We start from the raw sequence: 14,684 nt of genomic DNA on the forward strand, positions 1-14,684 counted from the left end.
GGTGAGGGACAATGAAGCTGAGTTGTTTGAAACGGGTGGTGTAAGCTAGGTTATCATCGCCAATCTGTTTTAAAGTCCGAAATTCTTCTTCCGACTTTCGTTGGTCATGCGGAGGACAAAACTCGTCCATCATCAAGGCTTTGACTTCCTCCCATGTCAGTGCATACGCTAGCTCGTTCGAACGGATGTTTCTTTCGTTCGTCCACCACTCAAGAGCTCGGGCTTGGAATACCCCAGTCGCACTACGCGTTTTGAGCTCATCGGGGCAATCACTGTTGATGAATGTGACCTCTATGCTATCAAACCACTCGAGCATGGCGGTCACCCCATCATTTCCAGTGAATGGCTTGGGATTGCACGACGAAAAGTGCTTGAAGTTGAACGAGACGGGCTTGCGTATTTCAACCTTAGAGTCGACGGAAGAGTGAGGAGTTTCGGAGGCTCGAATCTCGGAAATGACCTTTGGGACGACACGCGCAAATTGATCGGCCATGAAAGCCATCATCTTCTTTGTGGAGCGAGACTTTGACTTCTTAGACGCGTTGGAGTGATGAGAAGACATCTAAGATTCAAAAGAGGGAATAGGTGAGACTTGGTCATAATGTTTGTTTAAGAAAATGAAATTGATCACATAGCATAAAGGATCACATAGCATAAAAGGTTCACTTGATTCACATGGCATAAAATGTCATATAGCATAAAAGGTTCAGCTCGAGTTGTATAACATAAAAGATTACGACGTCTCACATAGTATAATCATGGGTTTCACATAGCATAACATGAATAAGGAAAGCATTGTAAATTTAGTTTGTTCGAGAGGAATTATTATTGTTCGCGATTACGATAACGTGCAAAATGATTAAAACGACATTTGGAAATGAACGAACGTTCAAGTATAAAATCACATATAAATTGAGATACATAAAAGAGAGGCTTAATATAACATTGGATTGTTTCGGGTAGAGAAACGTCGACTATTCCAAAGTGGGTTGAAAGTTCTTTCGAATTAGAGATATTGTGCTTTGGCCTATAAGTAAGATACTCTCGTCGAGAAGCGATTAACGGTATCTTACCCTTCCGGTTACTACACATCTCTAAATGATTGAAACATTCGGGACTTTGGTGAGAATAAAAATCGAGGAATGGGACTTAATCGACGAGATGCGGGTTTCACCCCTAACTTGACGATTTCGTACCCTAAATGTGGTTGGTACTCGTCGATCAAAAATAAAATTTTGACACTTTGATGAGGGTCCACTAGAATTGAAATGAAAATTACCATTAAGTTGTGGATGTCACTCCTAGCTTAATGGTGAAATTTCGTCAAAATAGATTAAAGGTAGGATGAGAGTCGTTTACCAAATTGTGGGTTTCACGCCTATTTTGGTTAATTCTTCTTGTTGATGTTACAAGAGTATAAAAATAGCATAAGTGTATTCGTGTTAGCCTTAGGAAAGGCACATAAATTTAATCAAAAGTATAGCTAGGAAGCATGCATGGTAGAGTACAAAAGTTTTAAACAACAAATAAGAGGCAAAATTCCTAGAACTATAGATTAGGGCAAAAGCATGGCAATTTTCCTAATTCCCTATAGTTATGGCTCTGATACCAATCTGTCACACCCCAACCGATGACGGAAACATCGGGATGAGACGAAGTGTGTATAGATTGCTAGAGACTTCATAACACTATGTGACAATATTTAATTAAATTCGAATTTCATTTCAAGACTAATTGTCATACAAGATTCAAACAAAAATAACAACATTGTTTCAACATAAATCATAACAATAAAGGATAGATTAATCTAGGTGTGTATCTAGTCCACCCTAAATCTTGTTTCATCGTGTAACATCACTTCATCAATTAACCTGCAACATGTATTAAAATAGAGTTCAATGCAAAAGCAAAGGCGAGTATACAAGTTTGACTACATAGCATAATAGAATAAAAACTCATATCCAACATGTTACATAATGTGTAAATTACTAGCAATGCAATTTTTGGCGTACAATATGATCAAACCCAAGAATACAACGCATAACAAGCCTAATCCCAAAAGTTTAGCGGGATGGTAAAGTTTAACTTAACAATACCCACAAGAATAACGGGCGGGGCGTCAATCCTATAGCGCTATAATTGTTAAGGTGGGCTAGCAAAGTTAATGAGCATATAACGTTCCAAATCGTTCATAGAGCATACAAGCATAGCAAATATTCACAATAGTTTCATGTTTCCTTCGATAGAGTATGTTTTGTTTAAGCATAAAAGTTGTTTTGAATAGACATACATGTTGCATCCCAAAGTGTAAAGGGGAAAAAGAGATCGAGTATACTCACGGTTTACAAGTCTTGACTTGATGATCCGAGAGTAAGTTTGGTGGATGATTTAGCTTGGAGCACCTAGTCCTTCTACACGAGGAAACGTAGGTGTGTGAGTTTGGCGTTTACGATGGATTAAGAATATGGAATAAATTAGCATAAAGAATATATATATATATATATATATATATATATATATATATATATATATATATATATATATATATATAATCATCTTTTAAACCTTATAACCATCATATGGCACTAGGTAACCAATATGGTTATTTAATGTTTTTCATGGGTAGTATACCCATTAGAATCATATTAAGGTTTAGGTCTTGGATGATGTTCTACTTCTTTAACATGTAAACATAAGTTTAACATCAAAGGTTCGAATGAGTATGTGCTTATACTTAGGTTAAATATTACATATTATTTAGGTCCAATATTTCAAGTAGGAGGTAGAAGAATAAATCTCCATTTAGGCACCTCTAGTTACAAGGATGTCATGTATGGGGTAGGAAGACTAAGCTTCCATTTAGGCGCCCCTTTGATGTTCACCACCACACTTGATGTAAAAACAACCAAGGAGGGTCATGAACTAAGGTTAATACAAGCATGTAAGATAAACTAAACTAATAGAAATCATCAAATCATGTGAGGATTGTATGTTTGGACAACCCAAGTTGTTCCATAATCACTCATGCATCAAAGTCTAAGTTTGACATGACTTGTGGGTTAAAACCCTAAACAAAACACCAAGTTTATGAGGTTTAATCCTTTGATTTTTAAGTGTCTCAACCTTGTTTTTAAGCCTAACCAACCACTAAAGTGTTGTAAGCATTAGGACATAGGTTTGAGATGAGTTAGACCCAAGTTTGATAAGAAATAACAAGTTGTTGAATAAAAGTAAACAAAACAGAAAGTTTTATTCCATTTTAGGGCAAATCCAAGCATGATTCTTCCAAGGAAAAACCAAGGATTCAAACCCAAGGACATAACAAAGCATTAGGAAGAAGAACCAAGTGATTTGGTCGAGAAATGACCAAGTTACACTCAGTTTAGTAAAGCTTCACGAATCTGTCCAAAACTCAGATTCTCAGCTGATTAGAGAGTAGTTTAGTGAAGATTTAGGAGTTGTGAAAGTGTCAAATGGGTTGGAGAAGGTGGGTATTTATAATGGAGGAGTTATAAGATGATTGGAGGAGATTAGAGGTGGATTAAAGGTGATTGGGGGAGTTAGAGAAATGGGATTTCGTGCACAAAGCTGGAAGAAACACATTCTGCCGAAACAAGGGGCTCGCGTGATGCCAAGCCCCTTCGCGTCACGCGGAGGGTATGGTTCTCCAAACTTTCGTTTTGTTACACTTAGGCCCCTGGAGTTTATGTTTGATCCTTTAATTGTAAATTTGAGAGTTTAGGGACTTGTTTGGTCATAAAGGCATAGTATAAGGTGAAATCAAGTATGACGATCATAATCAAAGTATAATTAAGCATATAAATGTCATAACCAAGTATCGTCCTCGTTCAAAACAGGTTCAATGCATCAGTTTAGTTTAATTACAAGTTTAGCACATAGTTTCCAAGAATAACGTTCAAGCACAAATTGATTCACCAATCGAACATACGAGCATAATTAGAGTGCGTACAACATAAATGTAACAAAATACAAGTTTCATTAATGATCCAAGTCTTCGTTTGACAATGATCACAAAGAAAGGAACAATTACAAGAATACAAGGTTTCAAAAATAGAAATACGAACAAAACTTTCTATAAATGGAAAGTACAAAAGAGCCGGGCGTTACAACTCAGGTTATCATCAATTGCGCATTCAAGAGGAAGATATACCCAAAACCGCTTTTCGCACTCGATACGACCATTATGAGTTCGTTGTTATGCCTTTTGGTTTAATCAACGCATCCGCGATTTTCATGGATCTGATGAATCGCGTGTGTAAGCCATTTCTAGACCGTTTCGTCATTGTGTTCATCGACGATGTCTTGATCTATTCCAAATCAAAAGCCGAACATACGCAACATCTACGTTTGGTTCTCGAGTTACTTCAGGGGAACCAACTCTATGCCAAGTTCTCCAAGTGCGAATTCTGGGTTGAAGAGGTTCAGTTTCTGGGTCACATCGTGAATAGTCAAGGTATCCATGTCGACCCTGCGAAGATTGAAGCAGTTAAGAGTTGGATTACACCAAAGAATCCGTCTGAAGTCCGTTCTTTTCTCTGATTAGCGGGTTATTATCGACGATTTATCGAAGGATTCTCTAAGATCGATGTGCCGCTTACCGCTCTTACGCATAAAGACAGGTCTTTTGTTTGGGGAACCGAACAAGAGTCTGCTTTCCAAACCCTCAAGCATAAGCTTTGCAATGCTCCTATTCTCACGTTGCCCGACGGGAACGACGGTTTCATTGTCTATTGTGATGCTTCCAACCTTGGTCTCGGTTGTGTTCTCATGCAGCGGGACAAGGTTATAGCCTACACATCTCGTCAGCTCAAAATCCACGAGAAGAACTATACAACCCATGATCTCGAGCTAGATGCAGTTGTTTTTGCATTGAAGATTTGGCAACACTACCTGTATGGTACCAAGTGTACGATCTTCACCGATCACAGGAGTATACAACACATCTTTAATCAGAAAGAACTCAATATGCGCCAACGCCGATGGGTAAAACTTCTTAACGATTACGACTGTGAGATGCGTTATCACCCAGGCAAAGAAAATGTTGTTGCCGACGCGCTCAGTAGACGGAGTTATTTGCTCAGTACTCGTAATGCCCAAGCCCAACACGATCTCGAAACCCTCATCCGCGAAGCCCAACATGCTTGCTTTAATGAACGCACCTTGAAGAAGGAGAGAATCTGTCACGATGGAGCTCAGCTTGTAAGCAAATCGAATGGGATCTTCTATTTTCTGGACCGAATTTGGATCCCTAAGCGGACCGAATTGCGAAAGATTTTAATGGATGAAGCCCACAAATCTCGGTATTCTATTCATCCCGGTGCCGACAAAATGTACCAGGATCTTCGTTACAAGTACTGGTGGCCGAGAATGAAAAGGGATATCGCTCTCTACGTTGGGAAATGCCTGACTTGTGCAAGGGTCAAGGCTGCACATCAAAGGTCCTCTGGCTTACTCGAACAACCGCCAATCCCTATATGGAAGTGGGAGAGTATAGCTATGGATTTCATAACCAAGCTTCCACCCACGTCATCAGGTCACGACAGCATTTGGGTTGTCGTTGATCGTTTGACCAAGTCAGCCCACTTTTTGCCAATACGAGAAGACTACAAGGTGGAACGATTAGCCCGAATCTACACCGACGAGATCATTTGTAATCATGGTACGCCTCGTGACATTATTTCTGACCGTGACGCTCGGTTTACCTCGCGATTGTGGGAAACGTTTCAAGCAGCGCTCGATATGTCGCTTAACCTGAGTACTTCATTCCATCCTCAAACCGACGGGCAGACTGAAAGAACGATCCGTACTCTTGAAGACATGCTCCATGCGTGTGTCATAGACTTCGGTGGTAATTGGAACAAATACATGCTGTTAGTCGAATTCTCGTACAACAACAGCTATCATGCCAGCATACAAATGGCACCATTTGAGGCCCTATATGGAAGGAGATGTCGATCGCCTATTGTACGGCATGAGATCGGTCACTCGCAATTAACCGGTCCTGAGCTATTACACGAAACGACTGACAAAGTCCTCCAGATTCGAGACAACTTGTCAAAAGCCCGGGATAGATAGAAAAGTTACACCGATAGAAGATGCAAGCCCCTTGAATTTGACGTTGGCGACTACGTACTCCTAAAGGTATCACCTTGGAAGGGTGTGGTCAGATTCGGCAAGAAAGGGAAACTAGCACCTCGATATGTTGGACCTTTTAAGATTCTGGAAAGGATCGGAAAAGTCGCCTACAGACTCGAACTTCCGGAGGAACTTAGTAACGTCCACCCGACTTTCCATGTGTCGAACCTCCGAAAGTGTCTAGTTAACCATGAGTCTCGATGACCTTCAAGTCAACGAAACGCTACACTTCGTGGAAAAGCCTGTCGAAATCATGGATTGCCAAACCAAGAAACTCAGGCGCTCGCACATTCCAATTGTGAAAGTCCGATGGGAAGGCAAACGAGGCGTAGAGTTCACTTGGGAACTCGAAAGCGACATGAAGGCGAAGTACCCGCAGTTGTTCAGGTGAGAGCCTAGAGAGAGGAAGTAGCAAAACGTGATTCACGGTGATGTACAGCTTTCAGCCTAATTTCGGGACGAAATTCCCTAAACAAGGGGAGGTTGAAACACCCCGTGTTACCGAATGTCAAAGTCAAAGTCAAAGTCAAGATTGACTTCTTTGACTATGGTTAGTCTATTCTAGGTTGGTGTTTCTGTTAGTTGTATTATGTGGAGTAAGTGTTATTAATCAAAGTAATCGAATTTTATCAACGCGAAACGATTTGCGACTGTGAATAATAGGAAGTAACAATGCGATAAAGTCAATCAATCAATGATCAAGCTACTCGAATCATCATCGAACTCGAAACTCGAATTACGCGAATTCTGGTGTTAGTATACGTGTGTGTGTGTGCCTTATGTGTTACTTGTGCATGTTTACTTTATGTTATGTATGGTAATCAATCGAAACTCGAATCGAAACTCGAAAACTTAATCGAACTCAATCGAAATCGAATTATGATAAATGGTGGCGAAAAGATAGTGTGAAATATAGATGCTTGTATGTAGATATAGTGGTTGGGATTAAAAGTAATTTGAATAGGAAACTCTACCGTATTCGTATCGTCTTCAATCGAAATCGAAATATCAGAAATCGTCGCACCGAACGCTCGAAACAGGCTGTTGATCGATCAGGCTCCTAGCCGATCGAACAGCCTAGCCGATCGGACGGACTGTCCAATCGAGCAGGCTGTCCGATAGGGATGCCTGGCCGATCGGCCAGCCCTTTCCTCTTGGGGAAGCCTATAAATAGCCCTGTCATTGTCATTCTTTCCACTTTTGGAAACTCTCTGACTGACCAGCTCGTGCTCTTCACTTTTTCTCAGATTTCTCTCAATCCCGGTAAGATTTCATCCTAAATCTTGTACTTTCTTGATCTATACACACTCCTACACCTTTCTATCTTTCAGATCTTAACTTTTAACTGTGAAATCATCAAGATTCAAGCATTCTAGGATGATGTCATCATGGTGTTCTTGAAGAACTTTATGTTTTGGCCTCAATCCACCAAGAATAGTTTGGATCTAACCGATTTCCACATAAACAAACAAAGATCTACCACAGATCTAAACATATTCACGGTGGGAAAGATTGAAAGATGGATTTTCCAACTTTCTTTCAACTCTTTTACACACAATGCCTTCAAACCGGTAGAAACGGAGCTTGAACCCACTCACTAATCACTCTAGTAGTTGTGCGGTTCGAGATTCAGAATTCTATCCACGAGGTTCACCGAATTCGGGTTAAACGTCAAACTACCGTTCCGAACAGTTCACCAGCCGGACTTGGGTGATTTCTGTCCGAGCAGGGGAAACAGGTAAGAACGAAGGTTCCATGGTTCAGCTCGTTGTCAAAATACCTCGATATAACGTCAAGCAACCAGAACAACCAAGTGTTAGACGAACAGGCCGACCAGGTCAGGATGCTGACCGATCGGACAGGCTGTTCGAACGAACAGCCCAACCGATCGGACATGTCAGCCGAATGACCAGGCCAGCCGATTGGCTAGCACATGGCCCCACACTTTAACAATTTCATGAAGTCTAGTATTGAAAGAAGTGCTGTTCGATCGAACTACGGTTTGATTTGAATTACTCTTCGGATCATGAGATACTATGCTTCAACACTTAATCGATTTTCAATTCGTTCGACGTATTGGAGTGCCACCCGATCGAACATGCCGTCCGATCAGGTGACATCCTGCTGAGGACTTATTACTGAAGTACCTAACCGATCGGTCAAGCCGGCCGATCGAACGGCCCTTTCGATCGATCGACCTGAAAGGTAAGGACACTATGTTCTCAAATACTACAACGAAAACCTCAAAAGGTCAAGCCATCATACACAAACACATCCTACTCAAAGAAAGAAACAATCCACTTGAACAGCCCAACCGATCGAGCATACCAGCCGACCGAACAGGCTGATCGAACGGACTGTCAAACCGAACGAACAACCTATCCGATCGAACCTACCGTCCGATCGACCAGGCTATTCGAACCATTAACAGTTGTATTCGTTTTACGCGTTACTCATCGTTATACTATCAAACTATCCAGGCTAACTCTACTCTAAAGCGCTCCCTTCAATCCATCAATCGCTGTGAGTATACTTGATCCCTTTTTGCTTTTAGCACTTTTGGGTGTTACATACGTTACTTATACGAAATCACATCGAACACACTACTCAATTATTTCAAACGCTAACCATTACCGCATGTATTACGTGACTAAATGAATGCTTGTTGTTATGTTTACACGTGGAATGCTGTCTACCTGCCTTAACGACGATAGTACTATAGTTTGGACTCAGTACCCGTTCACACGGGGGTTGTTAAGGACAAATTACTTGCATGGATTACGGTGGTAATCATGTATTGCGAACTGCCTCGGGCAGTCAACCCGCAGTCATTGGTATCGATAGGTCCATGTCGATAATTAACATGCTTCGTTTTCCTCTGTGTACGTGCTGGTTATGCGTAAACTATTTCGAACTCTATTATGCTATTATCAAACTTGTATGCTAACCTTTACATTATATGTATTGACTTTATTTTAACGTATGTGACAGGCAATTAGGATGCTTATCTGCTAGGAAGGCGAGCTTAGAATAAGCGTCTACAGCATAGTTGTCTGTGGATCTTGCAAATCGAGTCTCTAGAGGCATTTGAACAATTTTTATATTTAAAATCTGAGTTGTCGGAACAGAATATTTGACTTGATGATTATCTGTAATAATTTATTTGCTATTTAAGGTACGGTATGAGACGTATTATATAAATTGAAGAGTGATAATAATTGTTATGGAAACTTCTGGACAATCTGTTTCGCTCAGTGCTATGCCCTGATGATTCCGCCATCGGTTGGGGTGTGACACTTGTGCATGCTTATTTATATTGTATGTGGTAATCAATCGAAACGCAATCGAAACTCAATCGCAAATCGAAATGGTATAATAATTGGTGGAAAAGAGATAGTGCGAGATATGAGTAGTTGGGATAAAAAGTAATCTGAATAGGAAACTCTATCGCATTCGCGTCGCACGCAATCGCAATCAAAACGGCAAAACTCGTCAAAACAATTGACTGATAGATCAAGCAGCTGACCGATCGACCGGCTGTCCGATCGAACTGCAGTTCAATCGACCAGCCAGTCGGCCAGCCTGCCAACCGATCGACCAGCCTCTTTCCTCTTTGGGTAACCCTGTAAATACCCCTTGTCACCATCATTCTTTCTACTTTTGGCAACTGATGTCCGAACAGCTCGCTCTCCTCACTTTTCTTCAGATTTCTCTCGATTCCGGTAAGATCTCGTCCTAAATCTTGTACTTCCTTAATCTACACGCACTCCTACACCTTTCTATCTTTTGAATCTTACTTTTTAACCGTGAAATCATCAAGATTCAAGGTGTTCTAGGATGACGTCATGATGTATTCTTGAAGAACTTCATGTTTTGGCCTCGATCCACCAAGAACAACTTATATCTAACCGATTTCCACATAAAAAAACAAAGATCTTCCCTAGATCTAAACATATTCACAATGAAAATGATTGAAAGATGGTTTTTCTAACTTTCTTTCAACTCTTTTACACTCAATGCCTTCAAAACCGATAGAAACGGAGCTTGTGCCGACCTACTACTCATTCTTGTGGTTGTGTGGCTCGAGATCTAGATTCTATCCACGAGGTTCACTGATTTTGGGTTAAACATGGAACACCGTCACGAACAGTCAACTAATCGGATTTGGGTGATTCCTGTCCGATCAGGAATACCAAGTATTGACGAGGTTTCTGTTGCTTAGCACGTTGTCACAACACCTCGATAAAAATAACAAACAATCAAAACAACCAAGTGTAAGACGAACAGGACGACCAGGACGGAGTGCCGTCCGATCGGACTGCTGTCCTATCGAACAGCCAATTCGAACGACGGGCCAAACCGAACGACTTGCACCTTGGGTCCCACACTTAAACTATTCACCAACATTTGAAGTCTGAGTGTTGAACGAATTGTTTTCCGATCGGACAGCCGTCCGATCGAACTGCCATTCGAACCATGAGACATTTGAACTTCCACACTTAAACAATTTTCAACATGTTCAATGCACTAGGAATGCCACCCGATCGAACAAACGTCCGATCGAGTGACAACCTTCTGTGAACTTGTCTCACCAAAGTGTTCAACCAATTGGGTTGACGTCCGATCGAACGACCGTCCGATCGACCGACCTGAAAGGTAGAGATACTTCAATGTTTTCAAAATGGTACAACAAAAACTTCAAAAGTCAAGCCATTATACACAAACACATCTTTCCCAAAGGAAGTAACAATCCACTCGAACGGCCATCCGACCGCATACCCGTCCGAACGGACTGTCACTCGCACGATTAGCTATCCGATCGGACTACCATCCGATCGACCAGTTGTCCGACCACCAACACTTGTTTCGTTTTACGCGTCACTTATCATTATGCTATCGAACTATTCAGGCTAACCCTACTCTCAAGCGCTCCCTTCAATCCATTCAACCGCTGTGAGTATACTTGATCCCTTTTTGCTTTACGCACTTTTGGGTGTTACATACGTTACTTATACAAAATCACATCGAACACACCACACAATACTTTATACGCTAACCGCTATCGCATGTATACGTGGCTAAATGAATGCTTGTTTGTTATGTTTACACATGGAATGCTGTCTATCTCCCTTAGCAACGGTAGTACTATTAGTTTGTACTCAGCACCCGTTCACTCGGGGGTTGTTAAGGACAATTACCTACATGGCTCACAGTGGTGAGTATGTATCGCGAACTGCCTTGGGCAGCACTGGTATCGATAGGTTCATGTCGATAACTAACATGCCTCATTTCACTCTGTGTACGTACTGGTTATGCGTAACGCTTTCGAACTCTATATGCTATTATCAAACTTGTATGCTCACCTTTACACTATGTGTATTGACTTTTACTTTAACGTATGTGACAGGTGCTTAAGTTGCTAGGATGATTAGGTGCATGGTGATGAAATCGAGGCTTGGGAAGGTCTAGAAACAATAAATAATTGTCTATAATAAAAATCTGAGTTGTCGGAACAGAACAATTTGCCTAGATCTTTTCTGTAATAATTATATTATCTTATATGACATGGTATGGGACGTGTTGTTTTAAATATGTGGTAAATATAGATGTTATGGAAACTTATGGACAATCTGTTTGGCTCAGTGCCGCGCCCCGATGTTTCCGTCATCGGTTGGGGTGTGACAATCATCACCCCCGTCAGTCACACCCACCACTGTCACCGTCAACAACCACAACCGTCGCTGTACCCATTAAATGCCACCACCGTCGCCACTCGAAAACCCTAAACCTACCACCACCGATCTAAAAGAAAGGTAGAGACACATGGTGCATATCTGAGATGGTGGCAGGGGTTGTTTGTTTGTTGGATTTTGCAGCGGTGGTGGTTAATCAGAGCGTCGATGGTGGTTGGATTTTGCAGACCTCTATCATCGTTCCTCCACCACCGCCCCCGCCGCCGTTACCACCTCCAGAAGCTCCTCCACCGATGAAGATGATGTCGGAGGTGCAGATTAGAGATTTGAGCATTGTTCCTGAATACATTTATGGGTATTGTTGTTTGGTGATTCTTGGTTGTGGTAGGTGGGTTAAATGTGGGTAATTTTCTTTGTTTCTTGTTGATGCTTTCTCGGTTGGATCTCAGCAGAAATATGTATGGAGATATGTTTAATGTTTGATTATTCAGTCAGTTTTGCTTTGTACATTGTTGTTTTGAAGTTTTCGTCGAAAAAGGTGGAAGTTATACCCCCTTGATTTGATCCGCATATCTGTTTTTGTATCATTGTATAACTTCCACTTATTTGGATGATCATAGATTATAGATCAGTTGCTGATCTTCTGCTAGTAAACGACATTTGTAGCTTGATTTTATACATCAATTTTGTTTGTTAAATCTTGTTTTGTGGAGTGATTGGAGAAGATGATTAGTGTTTGGGGGAAGATGAATTGTATGGGGATTATTTAATTTAATTATTTTAATTAATAGTGTGTTATAATAATACTTGTAATGACTAAATTGCCCCTGTAGAAAAGGACAAAAAACCAAGTTTTTTTTTAGAAATAGCAGCTGATTTTCTTTTAGGACTAAAATGGCAACAAAAGTGAAACCATAAGGACCCAGATGTAAAAAGTTTGAGATTTGGACTAAAATGGCAAAACTGGCCAAAACACAGGGACCAAAATGGCAGTTTACTCTAACTACAATCATGCCACAAGACTTTCTTTAGCAAGACCCCCACCAATACCAAGCCAATTTGGCCACCAAAGTGGTCAGTGGTTCTTCAAGGATTTTTTTCATTTTCTTTTTGTTTTTTTTTAGTTACTTCCCTTTCAGTTACAAGGTGGTTGTTTTTCTCCTCATTTAAAAAAAATCCTTTTGGCCTTCTCGATTTTCTAATACGTGTTGGTTTAAATGTAAGTCCGTTTACATTTTACGTCATGTGAGTTACTAGGTGCCATAAATTCGTATGTTTCTTTTGCTTTTACCCGATTTTGGTCGTTGTTGGCTTGCTTTTTAGCATCGTTCTACCACGCCCAGGACGTTAGTAGCACGGTTTTACGCCCCGCCCCGCATGGGGGCTTAAACCTAGTATACTAACAAACCAAGTAAAACTGTTTTAAAATCTATCTTTTTATATTTCCCACTTCCATAATTAACAAATCAGAAAAAAAATAAATAAATGTAAAATAATTTTCCATTCTATCACATTTATTACTCTATAATTGTGGGTTGAGTTATAATGCAAAGGATTTAAAAATAAGAAGGGTAAGAAGCCACTAGAGAGTGACAAGTGTCCTAGGAGGAATTAAATGGAAAGGGTAATTTTGTCTATAAGAAGAAAGCGAATATGCACATGCAAGTCACATGCTATTCCCCCCCTAATTTTTAAACGACCGTAACTTTTTTATACATCTTTTGTTTTTTTTTAAATTATACCATAAAATCGAGTGTTTTTTATCTTTAATATGAGTACCATATTGTTATATTTTTCAAAAAAAAAATCAAAAACCCTGTTATATATTACACAATGGACATGATGTAAAACACAATGTAAAGTAGATCAAAAACACAATCAATGACAAACAGATAAAGATACAATGGACAACATACTAAAACACAATGACCATAACGTATAACACAATGGCGATAACATATAACACAATAAATATCAGACTAAATAAAAACACAATTGATGACAACAGATAAAAGACACAATTAATGACAGTAGATAAAAGAGACAATGTAGAGCAGTGAAAACACAATAGAAAACAAACTAAAAACACAATACACAACAAACTAAAACAAAATGAACAAGATATTAAAAAAAATTAAACAAATTATTAAAACACAATAGAAAACATATTAAACACAATGACCTGAACTAATAACACAATTTATAGAAAACCCGGATATAACACCATCTTCATTGTGTCATATATTATGTTATAGGTTCTTATAAAAACGCAATGGATAGAACCCAAATTAACATTGTGTTATGGTTTTGATAATAACACAATGTATAGAAACTCTACTAAAACGTAATGACCAAAACCCAGTTAAAAGGCACAATGAACCGAACCTTTAACACAATGCGAAAAAAACCCAGTAAAATGAATTTTTTTTATTTTTTTTATATGATAATATGGTACTCATATTAAAGATAAAAAACGCTTGTTATTATGGTGAATTTTGTTTTAAAAAAATGTCGTATGAAAAAGTTATGGACGTTTTAAATCGATGGGGGAATTGACATGTGCCTTGCATGTGGAGAAAGAAAATCCATAAATATAGGATTCCCTTTATGCCCTTCTATTATCTTCTTTTCCCTACAGCTAATCCCAACCCTCCAAATCTAAGATCAATGAACTAGAAACCTTCTTACCCTTCTTATTTATTTTATCCTTTGTGTTTGATCCTAACCCTATTGTTTGTGTATTTACTTAAAAGTTGGTATAGTATATAATAATAAAAATAACATTTTATATTTACAAAATAAACCCTTATTATCCTTATATTAAATTTCGATTGT

This window comes from Helianthus annuus, chromosome 15 (genome assembly GCF_002127325.2).
Source record: "Helianthus annuus cultivar XRQ/B chromosome 15, HanXRQr2.0-SUNRISE, whole genome shotgun sequence".
In the NCBI taxonomy this organism is placed as follows: Eukaryota; Viridiplantae; Streptophyta; class Magnoliopsida; order Asterales; family Asteraceae; genus Helianthus; species Helianthus annuus.